Genomic DNA, 18,073 nt, shown 5'->3' with positions numbered 1-18,073 from the left:
AGATACATTTTAAGTCGCCAGTTCTAAGGCTTTGTACTGTGACTAAATCTGTTTCACTAAACCAAACATGTTCTTCTCCTAACATAATTTAAGATTGTACTATATACATATTTACAATACAATTTAAGTAATTACATGTATTTGCTAAACATCTACTACATCCTCAGTGTTACTGGAACTAAGGACCTCTGGGTATTACAGAACCTGCTATATATTCATAAGCAACCAAATCCTACCAGGGAGAAAAAAATTTCATTTACGGTATATGTCCAATTTCCATACCTTGATTTGCCCAACTTACTTAAAACTGACAGTAAAATGTCAAAGTTTCAGCTCAGAAATCTACTCATTAAATAAATATAAGCGATATGGGAGGCATTCATTTTTAGAGCAATATTAAATTCTTACTGAATGCAATTTAGCCCTCTGTCGAGCTGGATTTCACTTATCCAAAGTGCTGGTAAGCCGGTACTTCCACCATTTCCGTTGGAACTTTCCTCCATAACTGAACAAATTTCACTGCTAGATTGCATTTCCTGCCTTTCAGTTCATCTTCTTCCTGATGCTTATTAAGCTGCAGACAGTTACCTTAGATCTGTAGGACCTAAAATTAATTTTGCTTTGTTTTAGAAATCTAGGGGAATCAACAGTCATTTGTAAATTTCCCATGAATAATAAGCTTGTTCTCAAAAGCTTTTGAATTGTCAACATTATCATACACATTGAATGATGGTAATATTATTGCTTTTGACAAGCAAGGAAAAAATTATAAAATAGTAGCTAAAATGTTTAATCTTTTCTGTACACATCTGGAAACTTAAGGTTTCTCTCTTTGGAAAAAAAAAAGTAGAGGTGAATGAAAATCCTACCCTTGTAAAAGAACCAGAAGATACATCTTACCTCTTAAAGGAGATATAAAAGGATAGGAAAACAAACCAAACACACTCTCACATATACTCATTCATCCTAATATTTTGACTGCTTATCCACCAAATCGTTTAGGACTTTCGAGACACTTGACAAAATTTATTGTTACTTTAACGTATGCCCATAACCCCTAATTGGGAAATGTTTTATTTAATCATAAATATTTTGGCTGTTCAAATCATGTCCATATGAAATTCACTCTATTTTACATATCAAATCCCTATAACTACCCAATGTACTTCACCAAAGGATTTACCCAGTTATTACGTACACAAACTTAGCCCCAGAGTTGTTTTCACTCCTAACTTTCCTTTTTTAAAATTTTTGTTGCTTTGTTTAAATAATAAGTTATGTGTCCTAAACAGTTAGTCCCTTTGTAGTACAATCCTACAAGGTGGGAGAAATGGTTTTGAGGGATACCTCCCCCCCAAAAAAATCAACAAACAAAACAATTTTTTCCTTCAATTGCATATTATTTAAAAGTTGGTGGGAGTTAGCCTTTAAATTTTATCAGAAAAAAAAAAACAACAGAATTGTGGTTTTATTTGAATTCAGCAAGCAAACCTTAAGAAGAGTACCTAATCATTACACATTTTCAGCCTAATCCTCAAATCACAGATTCATAAAATAACTTTGAAGAAATACCAAAATAAGTGCCAAGAGATTTATAAAATATTAATGGATGGTTTTAAGTAGACTGGTATGATATAATAAGAATTGCAATGTGGGAAAAAATAACCCTATGGCAGCAACCAATTATAGAATACAATTTTTTTCTTTCTTTATCCTTATCACTGTCCCAGTATTTTACTTTACTAAAATGCAAAAACTGTATCATTCTCCCAGGTGGTGAAAATTGAGACTGGTAGCCTGGGTACCAAGACTCCTTTACAGAGCTTTTGAGGGATCAAAAAGACACAACATAGGACATGGGGATTAAGTCAGTAGAGCTAGGTCATAGTATAAAAATACTGGAGAGACCTCAAGAGTATTTCATACTTCTCTCTATGTATGCTGAAATATTATAATTTGGTCCTCAGAGTAAATCTATGCAGTGGATAGAGTGGTTATCATGGATAAGAACTCAAACAAGTTTTGTGGTCAACAAGAGAGTAACCTAAGCTAAACCCATATTTTCTGATAACTAATCAGTCCTTTTCCACTCACTTTATCAAAAGGATACCGTCAATGAACAGGAATGAACAAATGTTATCTCAGTCACTTTTAGGATGTCCTGTTCCTCTCTCTTCAATATTTTGAAAATTTATCCATTATTAAAAGGAAAGCTACACATTAGATCAAAGCATTTTAAGAACACATAAATGCTATAAATTACTGTAACTAAACCCATTTGAAAACTGTATTATGAGATGAAATTTTTTATAATAATACATTTTCATTTGAATTCTGCTAGTCTATTGTATTTCCAATTGGTAGTCTCAACTTATTTTCAACATAGCATATAATTTGCTTAATGGAAGTAAGATTATTTCTCTGAAGTTTGGAATAAAGTAAATTTTCGATCTAAAAGTTACATATTAATTATTATTATTATTTTTTAAGTACAGGGTTTTTTTGTTTTTTTTTTAATTTTTGGCTGCGTTGGGTATTTGTTGCTGTGCACGGGCTTTCTCCAATTGTGGTCAGTGGGGGCTACTCTTCCTTGCAGTGTGCAGGCTTCTCATTGCAGTGGCTTCTCTTGTTGCGGAGCACAGGCTCTAGGTACACAGGTTCAGTAGTTGTGGCGCACGGGCACAGTTGCTCCGTGGCATGTGGGATCTTCTTGAACCAGGGCTCGAACCCGTGTCCCCTGCACTGGCAGGTGGATTCTCAACCACTGCGCCACCAGGGAAGTCCCTACATATTAATTATAACACCATGGTTGTCATCTAAACTTTGTTACCTCTTCTCTGCAGGAACTGATGAGGATCTTCTGTTTTGACTTTAACAAGGGTTAGACTGTCTTCTTGGAGGGGTTAAGATTTTCAGTAGCTAATAGGAAAATTTTCTTAGGGCAGAGCACCTGGAGACCAGGCTTCAAATATTCTCCATTAACACTTCTTGATGTTTTACATCTGGTAAATTGTTGCTAGCAGGTCTAACGGGAGTTGAAGAGGCTATTTTACTCCTTAAACATTTAAATACTTCCCTTGCATTGTAAAAATGGGGAGAAGTGGCCCTCAAAGCCCTCACTCCCAGAGAGCATTTTAAGTAAGGAATATTCTTTAACGTACAGAGGAGACTTCATGTGCCACTTGAGAAGCGCTCTGGTATTACCCTCTTCTTCACTGAAGTATAACAGAATTAAAAGGGCTGATGAAGACTTCAAACTCTCTAAAGTTATTTACCTTTCTGCATAATTTCAAAACTATCTATATCCTGACAGTAAGTCTAGAAGAGAATGTGGAGTGAGGATTTTGGTCATGGGAAGTTACTTAGAGATAAAAGGCATACACTTGCCTACTTAGGGCTTAAAGGATGGGAGGTGACCTATTCTTGTATTATTTCTTGTTCAGAAATTGTTTTTCAAAATATGGTAATTTGTGGCTACAACAGAAGTTAGATATCTCTGTTGCACTTCTCTCAAGTTCAAGGCCCCAGAGATGTCATTGCTCAAAGTTCTTGCCTTGGCAGATTTTAACACTCCCTTAGCTAATGAGATCAACTATACGTGCTCTTTGAACTCATCAAATAATTCCCAAGGATTAACCATCAAGAACACTCTGTCAGTGAAATGCAAAAATCACTGGATTTACTCACCAACACAAACAATCTCAAAGTCTTTTCAAATCTACTTTTTCAAATGTTTTGCATTAACTGTTCTCTCATTTCCATTCCCACTGCCTTAGTTCAAATAGCTCCCCGCCACTCCCACCCCTAATTTCTTTCCATTCTAATGTGTGCTGAACACGGCTTTCTTTCCTAAGCATATGCTGCAGATTTTGCAATGGCTCCTGAACTATAAACAGAGTGTTTAAGGTCTGTTATGTTGTGGTCCCCAAATATCTTTCAGACATCTTTATTTCTGTACCTATCGTAGACTGTCATCTCTAGCCATTTGATACAGCCTGTTCGCATGTCACTTTTCATGCCGTACCCTCCACCTCTACGTGGTGGTGAGCCCCTATTTATGCTTCAAACTCTGCTCAAATCTCGCCTTTTCTCGCAAGTTTTTCCTTTGTAAGAGGTTCTTTATCCCTCTATTATAGAACCCAATACATCTGGCCTTGCATTAACATTTATTTACGTATAGTTCTGTCTAAGAATTTGAAGGCAGAAGGTATGTCTTGCTTATTGAGAGATACTCTCCACAGTACCGGACTCAGAGATCTGTACACACAATAGAAGTGTGTGTTACTTGAATAAGCGGTTGAGGTTTTTTCTTTTGGGAGAACAGACAGACCACATTTCCCAGATTCACTTGCACAAGGTATGGATGGCCATGTGGCTGAGCTCTGAAGAGAGCAGAGTGTGGGTAGGATTGATGTTCCATGTCAGAACTGTAAACTCCTTTCATGTGTGAACTCGTAATTTGAGGCTGTGGGAGTCGATGTTGGTGGAGCTGCAAGAGGAATGAACCTGAGCAGAAAGCTGCTCAAGGCGTACTGCCCTGGACTATGCTCTGAGTAAGTCCTAAACTTCTAAAATGCTGGGACTTTATCTATTATGTCAGCAAATGTGGCCTTCCTAGCATAGGCCTGCAGACTAATCAGCCAGTTATTACTGTGAAAAATAATAAATATTGCCATAATGATCTTATTTTTGGATAGATTTGCTGGAATGACCCTACTTCAAGTGGAACGGCCATCTTTTCTTTTCTCCAGTGCTGAACCCATCCCCAAGCTTTTGCTTGGATCTAACTAACAGTTTCTACATTTGGACACACTTACTCTTCTGGGAGTTGCGACATCTGTATGGAATTGGTCTACAGACACTCCTGCTATCACTGAATCCATTCAGCTAGACTTTTAAATCCATAGCCATATGTCTCAGTCCTTCCCATCACTCAAGGCCTAGCAGGTGCTGTGCTCTTACATAATATTTATTATCAAGTCTTTCAGACTGTTTTCGCCTTGCTATGTATTTCTATGGCATTCATTTGGTAACACTTTATATTCTAAATGAGTCTTTATATTCTGACTTTTCTAAAAAATGTCAAAGAAATTCTGTTACTTAACTCTCCCTAATTCCACTCAACTACTGGTGAGCAGGAATTATGTCAGATATTCCTCTGTGGATCCCAAAGTACCTGCCAGAGTGGCTGGAAAGAGATTGGGAATGTAACTAGTCCATTCCTAGTTTGCTGATAGGGAACACGTAGCACTCCTCCCAGTAAAACAAGTTAAAGCATTTAGGCTAATCCCTCAAAAAGTTAATCTATATCAGTAGTCATTATTGCAAAACAATTAAAAAGAAATGGGATATAATAGCATTATAAACAATAGTCACACTTTCTGCAAAGTGAAGTGAACTAAAAAATGCAAGAACTTTTTGAAAGAGGCAACTGTGTCTTAGTTACCTTTGCATCCCTGTGTCTAGCAAGTGAGGGAAAGATTTGATGCTCCAAAATGTATGATAAATGCAAAATTTTCCCTATTTAAAAAATTGAATCCCTTGGCTCTAAAAGCATTAAAGAAAGTCAATCCCCCAAATTTTCCTAAAGATTAATATTATTTTAAAGTTACATGATTCATGAATAATCTTTAAAAAAAAATTCCAAGGAGTACACCTTCTGGTTCCTCATTTTTAGTGGTGTGTGCTGGAATTTCCAAATCACAGAATTCATTTTGACTTGATCTAATTCAAAGTATTTCAGTAACTTAGGCAGATAAATACAAAATACAACTTTCCATAACGTGTGTCTATCAATCTACTTGTGTATGTTTGTACATGTGTATCAAGCATCAATGTTGCTTTTCTAAATTTCTGTCTGTAGTCATTTTTTTTAATATCTTTATTGGAGTATAATTGCTTTACAATGTTGTGTTAGTTTCTGCTGTATAACAAAGTGAGTCAGCTATACATATACATATATCCCCATATCCCCTCCCTCTTGCATCTCCTTCCCACCCTCCCTATCCCACCCCTCTAGGTGGTCACAAAGCACTGAGCTGATCTCCCTAACTAGTCATTTCTAATCACCCAATAGATGATTAAATTGATTTGCTAAATGTATAACAGTGATTAAAAGGTTAATAACATTTAGCAAGCATTGATCATCTTTTCTATCCACAGGAGAAAAGAATTCTAAATGTTGATTAAAGTGTCCTAAACCTAGATGGTTTGAGCCATATTCCTGTGACATTTTCCCCTATGTAATTTCTAGTGCATAAACAGTACAAATGAATATTGATTGTAAAAATCTTGCTACATTGTGGTGATATCCTGCCTTCAAGAACATATGAAATCTAATCTTACTAATTTGCATCTGACTGACAAGAAAATATTGAGAAGGTGAGAACAATAAGAAAGTCAATTATCAGCATATATAAGACATCAGAATTTAACATAGAAAATACTGATGTCAAAGAATACTGTATTTAGTTATGAGGTTTAAATGTTTACCTCTTCTTTGTTGAGGGAGGTATTTTACAGAAATTGGTGTGAAATTTCTGCTGAGGGGTGGTGGACTGTGTCAGCAACGGGGAACAGTGTAGGAAAAACTCACAGCATCAAGAAATGGCAATACAATCAGAGTAATGAAAGATTGTGCAGAGATCTGAAGGCAAAAAGGCATTTCATATCAAAGTAACAAATTATGAGGTGTGAATGCAGAAATCAGCTATACCTTCCAGAAGGAAAGGTAAGAGAAGCCAGACAAAATAAGTTAATGCAATTGAAAGGCCAGAAGAAAATCATAAAGACTCTAGTGCCCTTTTAGAGGAAAAACAAACTAAAAAAAAATATCCCATAGAAAAATAAATACTAGGAAGATGGGCTTGCTTGGAGACAAGTAAACAACAATACATCAAAAAGGCTACATTAGACATATCTTGGATTAATCTGAGAACCAGAAAATTAACAGAAACTATAAATAGTTTTATAAAAAGAAACTAAAAGCCTTGAAAGAACAGAAAATGTCATAATGTTAAGGTATTACTTTCAAAATGCAAAAAAATCCTGATAGCTCTGGCCATGATTTCTCTATACTGATGTCATTTCTGATAAAAAGATGTGGTTTAGGTGGGCATAGGCAAATATCCAGACATAAAGGACAAAACATGGAAAAAAATAGAATCAACTTATCAAGAAAAATACACTTGCCAAGAAGGGCTGACAGCTCTATGATTTAATTCATGGGTTAAGTCAGTGGATTAATGGAATATGAAAGATGACATACATGATACTAAACATTTAGTAAATTAATAAATAGCTTATAAACTACATGTTTTTTTTTCCCCCAAAGTTTCCATTTCCTTAGTTATTCCATGAAGTATAAACAGTATTTCTACTAGGGACCAGCAGATGTTAAAGAAAAACCAAATGACATAATTCAATAGGTGTTCACTTAAGGCTTTAATTTCTTAATAATTTTATGACTTGTCTTCCTAATTTCATAACTGTGACAGTGAATTTACAACCCTACATAACAATCCAACACAAAAAAACAAGGAAGTCAACTAAATTAAAAATTCTGAATTTTGAATAGCAAGTTAATAAAAAAGAAACTTGTCCTGAAAAATATAATCTGAAACACATTTCTCAGTCACTTTACAAACTCAGGCATAATCTAGAACTGGGCATGTGGTTCCTTAGTTATTCTCTCCTGAAGGAAACCATTCCTCTTGCCATGTGGAATAGACGTTATGCTTCATCACTTAAACCACTCTCATTTTCACCCTCTCTTACCTAGGGTTGGTGGACCTGTCTACTACCCACACCCTGAAAAAACCCGGCACAGATTCAATCCCATGACACAATTCTTCTCTCTTAGATTTGGGCTTCTCATATTTGCAGGAGGTTTCCCACAATAACTCCATACTTTCATAATTGTTATCAAGAACCTGATACAACCTCCAAAGCTCTCACTCTCCGTAGCTTTCCTGATTCTTACTTGGGAAAAATGAGGTCATCCTATACGAACTATTTACACCCATGCCCATCATGCCCCCCCTTCCAGCACTAGGACATGCAATATCCTCATCTCTATATGCATTTTCTAGTTAGGCTATAATCATGGTCAATTTTCTCCCCCGAATCCTTAAAAAGATAACTCTCCTTTAACTCTGAATCTCTGAATTAGCAACTTTCCTCATCCTATGTCTTTTTTTTTAACATCTTTACTAGAGTATAACTGCTTTATAATGGTGTGTTAGTTTCTGTTTTATAACAAAGTGAATCAGTTATACATATACATATGTCCCCATCCTCATCCTATTTCAACCAATATTCTAGGCTTTCAACTCAACTGCAAATTCTTCCCCAAAGAGGGAGATCTCAATATTTTGTCTTTCAAAGGACGCTTTTCAGTTTTTAACATAATAGATTTTCCCTTGCTAGTCTAGCTAAAAATAGCACTTCTATCCTTTCACTTTTTCTTCTTAGTACTTATTACTTTCTAATATTATGTCACATATTTATTTGTTAATTTGTTTAGTACCTATCTCTCCTTTCTAGAATATGAGCTATTTGGTAGCGGATTTTTTTAAATGTCTGTACACTTACCGCATAGAATAATGACCAAATAGAGGAACTGCTCAATAAACATATTAAATGGATAATCTAATCTAATCGCTAAGTATTGTTTTAACTTAAAAAGTTGGTGTGGCAACTGCTGGTTATTCTCCCAAAATTCACTCTGCCCCTTTTCCTAATCTCATGGCCTCCCAGTGGAAACTAGATTTCCCAGTTTTCTCACATCCATTTGTGGCTATGTGACTAAATTTAGATGAGCAGAGCAGAAATATCATATATAATTCCTAGGCTGTCTTCAACTTAAAGACAGGCTGCTGTCCCTGAACTTTGGTTCTTTATCTCTTCCTGAGTGAGCTCAGGAATGCCTGCAACCCAACCAAGGAAACAAGGCAGAAGGAACCTGGGTTCCTGAATGGCCTGGAGGAGCAGAACAGCACCATTGCCTACATAGGCTGGCTTATAGTATGAAAGAAATAAACTTCTATTTTATTCAAAGGACTTAATTTTGGAATCGTTTTCTTATAGCTACTAAGCCTTTAACACACTTGACTTCTATGATTGCCTCTGCTATTGCTCTGACCACTCTTCTTTTTCCCTTTGAACTCCTTCTCTTCCGCTGTCTGTTCCTTAAATACTGATTTTCTCAAGGGTTCTTTTCTGGCCAACTACAGTTTTGTTTTTTTTTTTACTCCAGTTTTATTGAGATATAATTGACATATAACATTTTATAAATTTAAGATGTACAACATAATGATGTGATTTATGTATGTATACACTGTGAAATGATTACCACAATAAGCTTACCTAACATTCATCACCTCACCTCACATAGTTAACAATTTTTTTTCCTGTAATGAGAACCTTTAAGGTCTACTCTCTTAACAACTTTCAAATATACACTGTTGTTAACTGTGGTTGCTATGCTATACATTACATCCCCAGGACTTACTTGTTTTATAAGTGGAAGATAACCACCTTCACCCATTTCTCCCACTCCCTTCCCCCTACCTCTGACAACCACCAATGTGTTCTCTGTTTCTATGAGTTTGGTTGTTTTAGATTCCACATGTAAGTGAGATCATACGGTATTTGTTTTTCCCTATTTGACATTTCATTTAGTATAATACTCTCAGGGTTCATCCATATTGTTGCAAATGGCAGGATTTCTGACTTTTTTATGACTGAATAATCAACTAGGTTCTTAATTTAACCTAGTGATTCTTAAATTTTTTAGTCAATGACAAGTTTGATAATTTAATGAAGATTACACACACACACACACACACACACACACACACACATATATACACAGAATATAAACATTGGCCATTTACAGATAACCTGAAACCTGTTTTGAACCCTCTAAGTAACAATAGTAGCCATATGAAGGAATTTCTTGAGAAATATACCAATTGTCATGGTTTTAACTACCACTAATCTCTCAGGATATTTTTCTATCTAAAGTAATATCTGACTTTTGACAGCCTTATTAAATCCTTTAAATAGGTCTCTAGTGTCCTTAGGATAGAATCCAAACTAGGCTGTTCAAAACTGAGCCGGTACTTATCTCTAAAGTTTCTTCTCAGCTACTCACCACCCCTAGAACTCTATTCCATCCAATTTGAACTTGCAGTTCCTCAAACTCACCACATTCTCAATTTCATAATATTGCACACCTTTCCTTTGCCTAGAGCCTTCTCCATGCTTACTTGGCTATCTTTACTTCTCAAACATCCTTCAGCCTGAAACCCAGGTGCCCTGTCAATGAATATACTATATCTCCCAGAATGCCCTTTTATACTGTATCCACTCTTTCCTAATTGTTATTTAGTTCTCAGCTTCTACTTCCCATGAACTTAAGGATTATCTGCTTTGTTCACTTTTACATCCCCACTAATACTTGTCACAGTTGATATACAGTAGGCCCTTAAAACACATGTTTTTTAATTACAAATTTGCAAACTTTCCACAGCTATAGAAAACTTGATATATAAGATGCTGGGTAAAACGTAGGAATAAATTGTATCTCCTGATGCATGATTCTCAACTGTTTTGAAAAATATTAATTTTTCAATGGGAAAATAAATATCTTCTCTCTAAATTCCCATAACACTTTATAACTCTCTTAAAGTCACCTGTAAGACCAAGTTTTCAATGGATAGACTGTGTGTTGTGTTCATGTTTTCATCTCTCATAGTTTGCATCACAGTTTCTTGCATACCCTGAAATAACTCCACAGTATATTACATGACCAAAGCATGGTTTAAAGTACTGTATATAATGAGATGGGACAAAAATCTATGTTTTTTATTTGCTTTACATTCAAAAAGACACTCTGCAAAGGTACCTATGGTGGGGAGGAGTAAAGCAGATGGGATACAATAAACAAATAATGCCAGAAAGTCTACAAGAAAAATACAAACAGCCTAACAAAGAATTGGCAAAGGTATAACAAGCAATTAACCGAAGAGGGCATTTGAATTGTCAATAAATAAAGTTGCATTCACATTAAAAAATGAGTAGCGTATTGTAGTCTCTTTATAGCCAAGGTCTCCATTGCTCACCTACTTTCAGAAATTCATTGGAAATCTTTCTGAGTTCATTAGGAATAAAAATAAATCAAACTGAAGAAGTTTAACATACCATTTTACTCAACAGATATCCAAAATTAAAACACTGGGCAATATTAAAGGTTGAAAAAAATGTGGTTAAAGGGTACTCTAATAACTGCTGAAGGAAGCAAAAATTTGTATAGCAACTTCAGAGAGTAATTTTACTATTTAGGAGAGTAATTTGCAGAGTCCTAAAATTGAGACCACATATCTCTCACAGTCCAGTAATTTAACTTTTGGATACAGACCCTAAGAAAAATCCACATGCTCACAAGGGGACACATACAAATGATGTTATGTGCAGTGCTGTTTGAAATAGCAAACATTTGGATTTGCTATTTGCAACACATTTGCCTCTAAGTGTACAGTGCAGAAGCTCTTGCTGTACTACTCATATATCTTTGGCATTCATGTTGACTTTACACATTGAAGGAATTTTACTGCAAGTACCTGAAACTCTCTGCCTGAGGGTGTTCTCTAGCCAAGAACATACTTGAACTGTTAGGAGGTGTGCTGGAATTCTAGAGTTAATGGTCTCAGGAGTAACCCTCAACCAATGCCAGATGAGAATTTTGGAGACAGACCCAAGCTTCCTCGTCCTTGAGTTATACAACTCCGAAGTGGCTCACAATCTCAGTCAGATGGTAGGAAATGTGTTGATGTTATCAGAGAAATGATCAGAAATAGAAATGCTTAGAAATAGAATCAATATTTTATAAAGCTTAAATGTGTGGGAGAGAGAAGTATAAGGAAGGCAGGTTTTCACATCCTGATTCTGTTTTGGGCAACCAGGTGTATGACAGACTGAGATCAAAAAGGGTTTTGGCAGGGAGATGATGATTCAGATTTGTACATGTTTTGAATATGAAGTGCCTGTGGCTAATTGGATATACTGATTTACAGTTTGGGAGAGAGAAATGGGCTAGAGATTGGCTAGTAATGGTATCTGAGTCATGGTGATGGATGAGAACAAAGAAGAGAGGATAGTAAAAGAAAAGCCAGCTCAGGAAGGAGCACTGAAGCTCATGAATATTTAAGAAATGAGCAGAAGGTGTTCCTACAAATGGAAATGAAAGAGAGAACTAACATGATAGAGAAAAAACAGTGGTAAGAAAGGAAAATAAAATGCTTATTTCATAAATGTTCTACTTGAGGACATACTGGCAATAGCTTCTTAGAAACATGTCTTTATTTTCTTTGTTTTCAAAATCTAAGACTACTTCCAAGAGCGGCTCACTTGTCTTTATTCTCATTTTTCTTCATCTTTTAAAACCTTTTGATTTTCAGAAACTCATTTCCCACCCAGCTAAACATACCCTTTGACAATATAGTCAATTTGAACCCTAATCCATCAAAACAGATGTTTTGAAAAGATACTAATATTACGAATTGGCTACAAAGCTACAAAACAAGACTTTGAAACCCTTACAAAAGACCCCCTTTCCTTCTTTTTTTCACTATTACAGAAACCCATCCTTGGGTGAAACTGTAATATATATATAACTGTTATATACATACATAATATGTATAATTTGTATACTGTATACATATATATATAACATGTATTATATATAACTGTTAATAAAGTCAAAAGAACAATCCAAAAACATGTTCCCATGCCACATACCTCACACTCTTCTACTGTCCTTAAGAATAATTCTATTTTGGATTTAGAATAACTATACCAAAAGGTCATTTTGCAAAATGCTTTACTGAAATTCTATGAAATATATTCACTTACACTTACTAAAGTATGTAGATATTGTAACAGAATATTTACCTATCTGTTAGACACGCTCTTGGCATTCGTCTTTAGAACTTTAGCTATCAAAAATAATAACGCTGCATTCACTCAGAATACAAAAAACAAGAATTACATTTCCTTTGTCGTTCATTCACTTCATGATTTATAGAGTCTGGTTTTATTTTGGCTTTGGTTGCTTTTTTACTCCCTAGAATTTGCATATTTAATATAGTTAAGCACAGGGCTAACTACTTTCCATACATTATCTCATTCAATGCTTAGAATGGCATTATGAGACAAGCATTGCTATAAATATTTTTGATGGGAAGAAATGGAGACTTTTAAGAAATTAAAGACTTTTCCTAAGGTAATAAATCAGTCAGAATTTGAACCCACATTTTCTGATTCCAAAGCCCATGGGTTGGGAAACTTGTCAAGATATGGTTTGAACCTCTTGCCTTCGCTTCCAACATATAACAGTAATAAATGAGATCATATAAAAGTGATATCAAAACCAAGCCAAATCCTTCTGCGAACTAGAGATAGAATAGAAATAGAAAGTGAGCTGCAACGCACCAGCTGGTGAGCTGCAATGCACCAGTTGGTTGTTGGAATAAGAGGCAAGCATTTCCCTATCTGTAAGGTAACTAGAGTGCCACACTTGCCCCACAGGGAGTGAAAATCAGTGCCATGTTTACTGATTAAAACCTGAGTGCAAGATAACAGGAAGCTGAATAACTGACTGCCTCCCTGGACCCATGGTTTACACAGAGCTGCTTAGTAGGGAGGCCAAAGGCAGCAGCCATAACCTGACAGTCAGCAACTGGAACAAACTACTATTTGACTTGGTGACTAGATACATGATATCCCCATTATCAGAGATTCTGAGCTGGGGATGGAGAGTGTGCAGGGCCTACTCTATGACAATAAGGGTGGGGTGGGTCTAACAAAGAAAGAGAGAGAGAAATTTTTAAAACATTTTAAAATCTCTCTCACTCAAGTTAAGCTTGAAAACCAAAATTCCAAGACATGTAAAATCATATAAAAAGATTTCCAGCAAAATTTTTTTTAAAAGTCAATGAAGTCATTCCAGATGACATGAAAATAATAGGTCAATTTCAGAATTTCAGTATAAGCATGTTAGTAGCTTTGAAGAGACAAAGTAAGAAAGAATGTCAAAACAATGTACAAAAAAGTAAGTAGAGATGAAATAATAAAAGTGGTATAAGAATCAATTAGAATAACCAGGAAAAAAAAATACAGCTGAAAAAAATTCTGGAATGGATATAGTCAAAACAAGAATTAGTAAATTGGAAGATATCTCTTGAGCAATTCAAAAAAAATGTAGCACAGAAAGGTTATAATATATTATGAATGAGAATTTAAGAAATATGTATGATATATTGTGAAGCTTCAACATATATATACTAGGATGTACCAGAAAAAGAGATTAGAGCTAATGGTAAAAGAAGCCATATTTGAAAAGAAAATTTTGAAAATTTCCATAATTTAAGAAAGATGTGAGTCCTAAGATCAAAGTGTCTAGAAAAATGAACAACCACTATGCTCTCTTCCCTGTAAGGAGAATAACAAAAACCATACGGCCACTCTCTAGGAAAGCCTTTGAGGACAAATAATTTGTCAGAGATGACAGAATCTAATCCTATAAATTCTGCCCTATATTTTGATAGAATAATTCATCTTTAAAAGCAAATTGATGAATGTAATTGAAACAATAATACAGCCAATATGATATTCATCCTCAATAGAGAAGGCATAAATTCACTGCAACAGATGTCTACTGCTACCAGGGTACAGCAAAAACCCTGATATTTAGTGACCATGAGATTTAAGGAAGTAAGTCAAAGAGTGTCATAACCCTAGCATATGTCCAGGCTACTCTGTCACTCTGTCTGTGACCTCATAAGTGCAAACGTGAAAACACACACACACACACACACACACTGCAATCTGGTGTAATATAGTAATGTAAGGGAAGGACAATGAATCACCAATATGTTTTACATAGAAATAAGAGACATAACAGTATATTAATTTGTGAACATAGTTCCGTTGTTTCCTATTAACCTAATAAAAAATTTAAACATCTGTGGAAAATTAAGCCTTATATAAGAAAATATATACCTTCTTAAAATCATGTTTTTTAAAATAATGCTATGGTTAATTGTAGTTTTTTTTTAACATCTTTATTGGAATATAATTGCTTTACAATGGTGTGTTAGTTTCTGCTTTATAATGAAGTGAATCAGCTATACATATACATATATCCCCATACCTCCTCCCTCTTGCGTTTCCCTCCCACCCTCCCTATCCTACCCCTCTAGGTGGTCACAAAGCACTGAGCTGATCTCCTTGTGCTATGCGGTTGCTTCCCACTAGCTCTCTATTTTCATTTGGTAGTGTATATATGTCCATGCCACTCTCTCACTTCATCCCAGCTTACCCTTTTCCCTCCCTGTGTCCTCAAGTCCATTCTCTACATCTGCATCTTTATTCCTGTCCTTCCCCTATGTTCTTCAGAACCATTTTTTTTTTTTTTTTAGATTCCATATATATGTGTTAGCATACGGTATTTGTTTTTCTCTTTCTGACTTACTTTACTCTGTATGACAGACTCTAGGTCTAGTAGTTTTTAAAAGATGTCTTCACCTCAGCAACCAATCAATAAGTAAATATGAATGGAAAAGACTGAAGATAGTAGTTTAAGATTAAGTGTGAGTAAAACTTAGCAGCAGACCTTTCTATCTTTTGTTTATCACAATTTAGGTACTTCCATTAGAGGGAACCCCATTCTTTTGTAGCCCCTCCCCAAAGCAGGGTGACTTCCTGAGTTGTTGTTAGAGTTTATAACTGAGGAGAATAATGAAGTTCTCTTTAATTTTTGGTCTCTGGATTGGTTTGAAGGAAATAAGTAAGGCGTAAACATATTTTTACAGTCTTTATAGCAAAGGGAGAAATTTTCAAAAGGCTTATGTCTTGGCAAAGCCTTTCAAAAATCCTCAGTCACACCTTAACTTTACTTACGTATTAAAAGAAAAACTCAAACAATTTACATCTCCTGTTCTGACCATTCATATCGAGATCATAACAAAAGACCTTATTAAAAACACTGGGTGATTCTGATGAGAATATAATTTTAGAAACCTCAAAATGTTCATGCAAATAAACCTTTAAACCTTTTCTCTTAAAAAAAGGTTTTCACCTTCCTGCAGCACTAATAAACAGCTAGGAGCTGTGTATGTAGGCAAAAGAAAGAATGAATGTAACAGGTGACAAACATAATGAACTTGTTCTCTTAGAAAGGGATTTGTCAGTCACATTTTGTAATTGTTGAAAGAAGCTTGTATCAAATCATAAGAAGAGATCAAAAATAATTATCCTTCTTATATACAGCATAAAAGTCAAGACTATTACTTAGTTCTGCAACAGTTAAGTTTTCCGTAAGTCTTTAGAAAAGAAGAGCTAAGTAGTACTTCAAAACTGTCCCATAAGTGAAAACATATTCTTTTTTTCTTAAAAGCTTTCCTCCTTTTATTGTAAAGTTTTACAGCTTCACAATTACTCCAATATATTTTTTCCATTTATTAATTTACTTTATCAAACAGAAGCTATAGGTCTCAAAATATAAGGAGCTTACTTTAGTAAATTTCATTTTTAAAATTATTATTCAAAATTTGTATTACAGAGGTGCTCTTTAAAAAGTTTAAGTGAGCATGAAACACAGTAACAATGCAGACCTCTGTATTCTATCAAATCAGCAGTATGGAAGACATATTTTTCACCTTTCATTTGGTAACATCTAATGCAGTCACCTTGTTAATAAAGCTGCTTTCTAAACAAAGTCAACAATAGCAATAATATTTTGGCACTTATTAAATTCACAATACTGAATTTGCAGTTTTTGCAGAAGAATCTCGTCTATAACATTCTAGGAATACTCCTTGTAGACTCTGATTTTTTTTTAAGAAGCAGCACATTTAAAACAGGATTTTAAGTATGGCTAAACTAGGAATTAAGCACAATTTATTCTCTGAGGTATTTTTTTTCCCAGAAAAAGCAAGCTTACTAACTTCCAAGATATTTGCACTGAAATAAAAACTACTCAGTATTGTTTCAAGATATTTAAAATTAAAAAACATAAAACAAAAAACTGTGTGCAAAGTTTCTGCAGTGAAATGTGAGCAAACAAGCCAAAAAGAAACAAAAGAAGTTTGCATGCTGCTTCTCAAAAGAAGCTTAAACAATCCTTTGCCAGGAATAACACACATAAACTATAAGAAGGCAACTGCTGGAATCAAAACACACTTACTTTTTAATATGTAAAGATGCACTTTTTCCCCTATTTTAGATTAAAAATAGAGGACACCCCAGTGAGTCTTGGTGGCAGTCAGATAACACACAGGCCCTGACCCTTTAACTCGCTGGAATTCTCACACAAAGCTCTTTTCATAGAGACTGTGCTATATATTCCCGAGATAAGGCGGCAAAACATGAAGTCGTGGAGAAGTGACACAAAGTTGGACTAAATGAAATGTTTACATATATTCTGTCACACTGTTGTTCCTTTATTATCTATTCCACACATGATTTGCCTAAAACAATGTTTATTCAGGTTGAAGAGAAGCATGATTTAAACAAAAGGACAACTTTAAGAAAAAGGACACGCAAGACAATACAAATATTGTATTTCTGTTAGCATTGCCAAGTTTAATGTGAGATCAAGCAGAAACAAAACCAAATCGCCTAAGAACTTTTAAGAAATGCTCTTACTATAACTCCCCTCAAAGCACAAAAGATTTCTTTACTTGTTTTACAACATAGAAAGTATACTTTAAATAATATCTTAAATCTGCACTCACCATGAGAAAGCAACGGTTGCGTAGCGTAACAGTGTGCTATTTTCTGCCCCTGTTCCATTTCAGTTTTGCCTATAGTTGTCCAACACCCAATAGCCCAGAGCTGCCACCCAGAGGCCCCTTCCACGAGCTGGCTTATTTGCCTGTCAGTCTGAGTCCCGGCTTCTGTTTTATGCGGCTGTGCACTTTGCTGAAGTTCTAATATAATTTCCATACGCTTCGCACAGCCTGAAGTAGGTAATTTGTTCTTTCAGTTCAATAAATACGCAAATCACTTT

The 18,073-nt window shown here is 35.1% G+C and overlaps 1 long non-coding RNA gene across 1 annotated transcript in view; it reads right to left on the bottom strand.

Annotated features, from left to right (window-relative positions):
• Positions 1-18,032, bottom strand: part of LOC141278496 (uncharacterized) — an 83,628-nt gene extending 65,596 nt beyond the window's left edge. The window contains exon 1 of the long non-coding RNA XR_012331257.1: positions 17,799-18,032. This is a non-coding gene — a long non-coding RNA (uncharacterized lncRNA). The remainder of the gene's footprint in view (positions 1-17,798) is intronic.
• Between the last annotated feature and the right edge of the window lie 41 nt (positions 18,033-18,073).

The sequence above is a fragment of the Tursiops truncatus genome, chromosome 4 (assembly GCF_011762595.2).
Source record: "Tursiops truncatus isolate mTurTru1 chromosome 4, mTurTru1.mat.Y, whole genome shotgun sequence".
Lineage (NCBI taxonomy): Eukaryota > Metazoa > Chordata > Mammalia > Artiodactyla > Delphinidae > Tursiops > Tursiops truncatus.
This window is presented reverse-complemented; position numbering and strand designations above follow the sequence as displayed.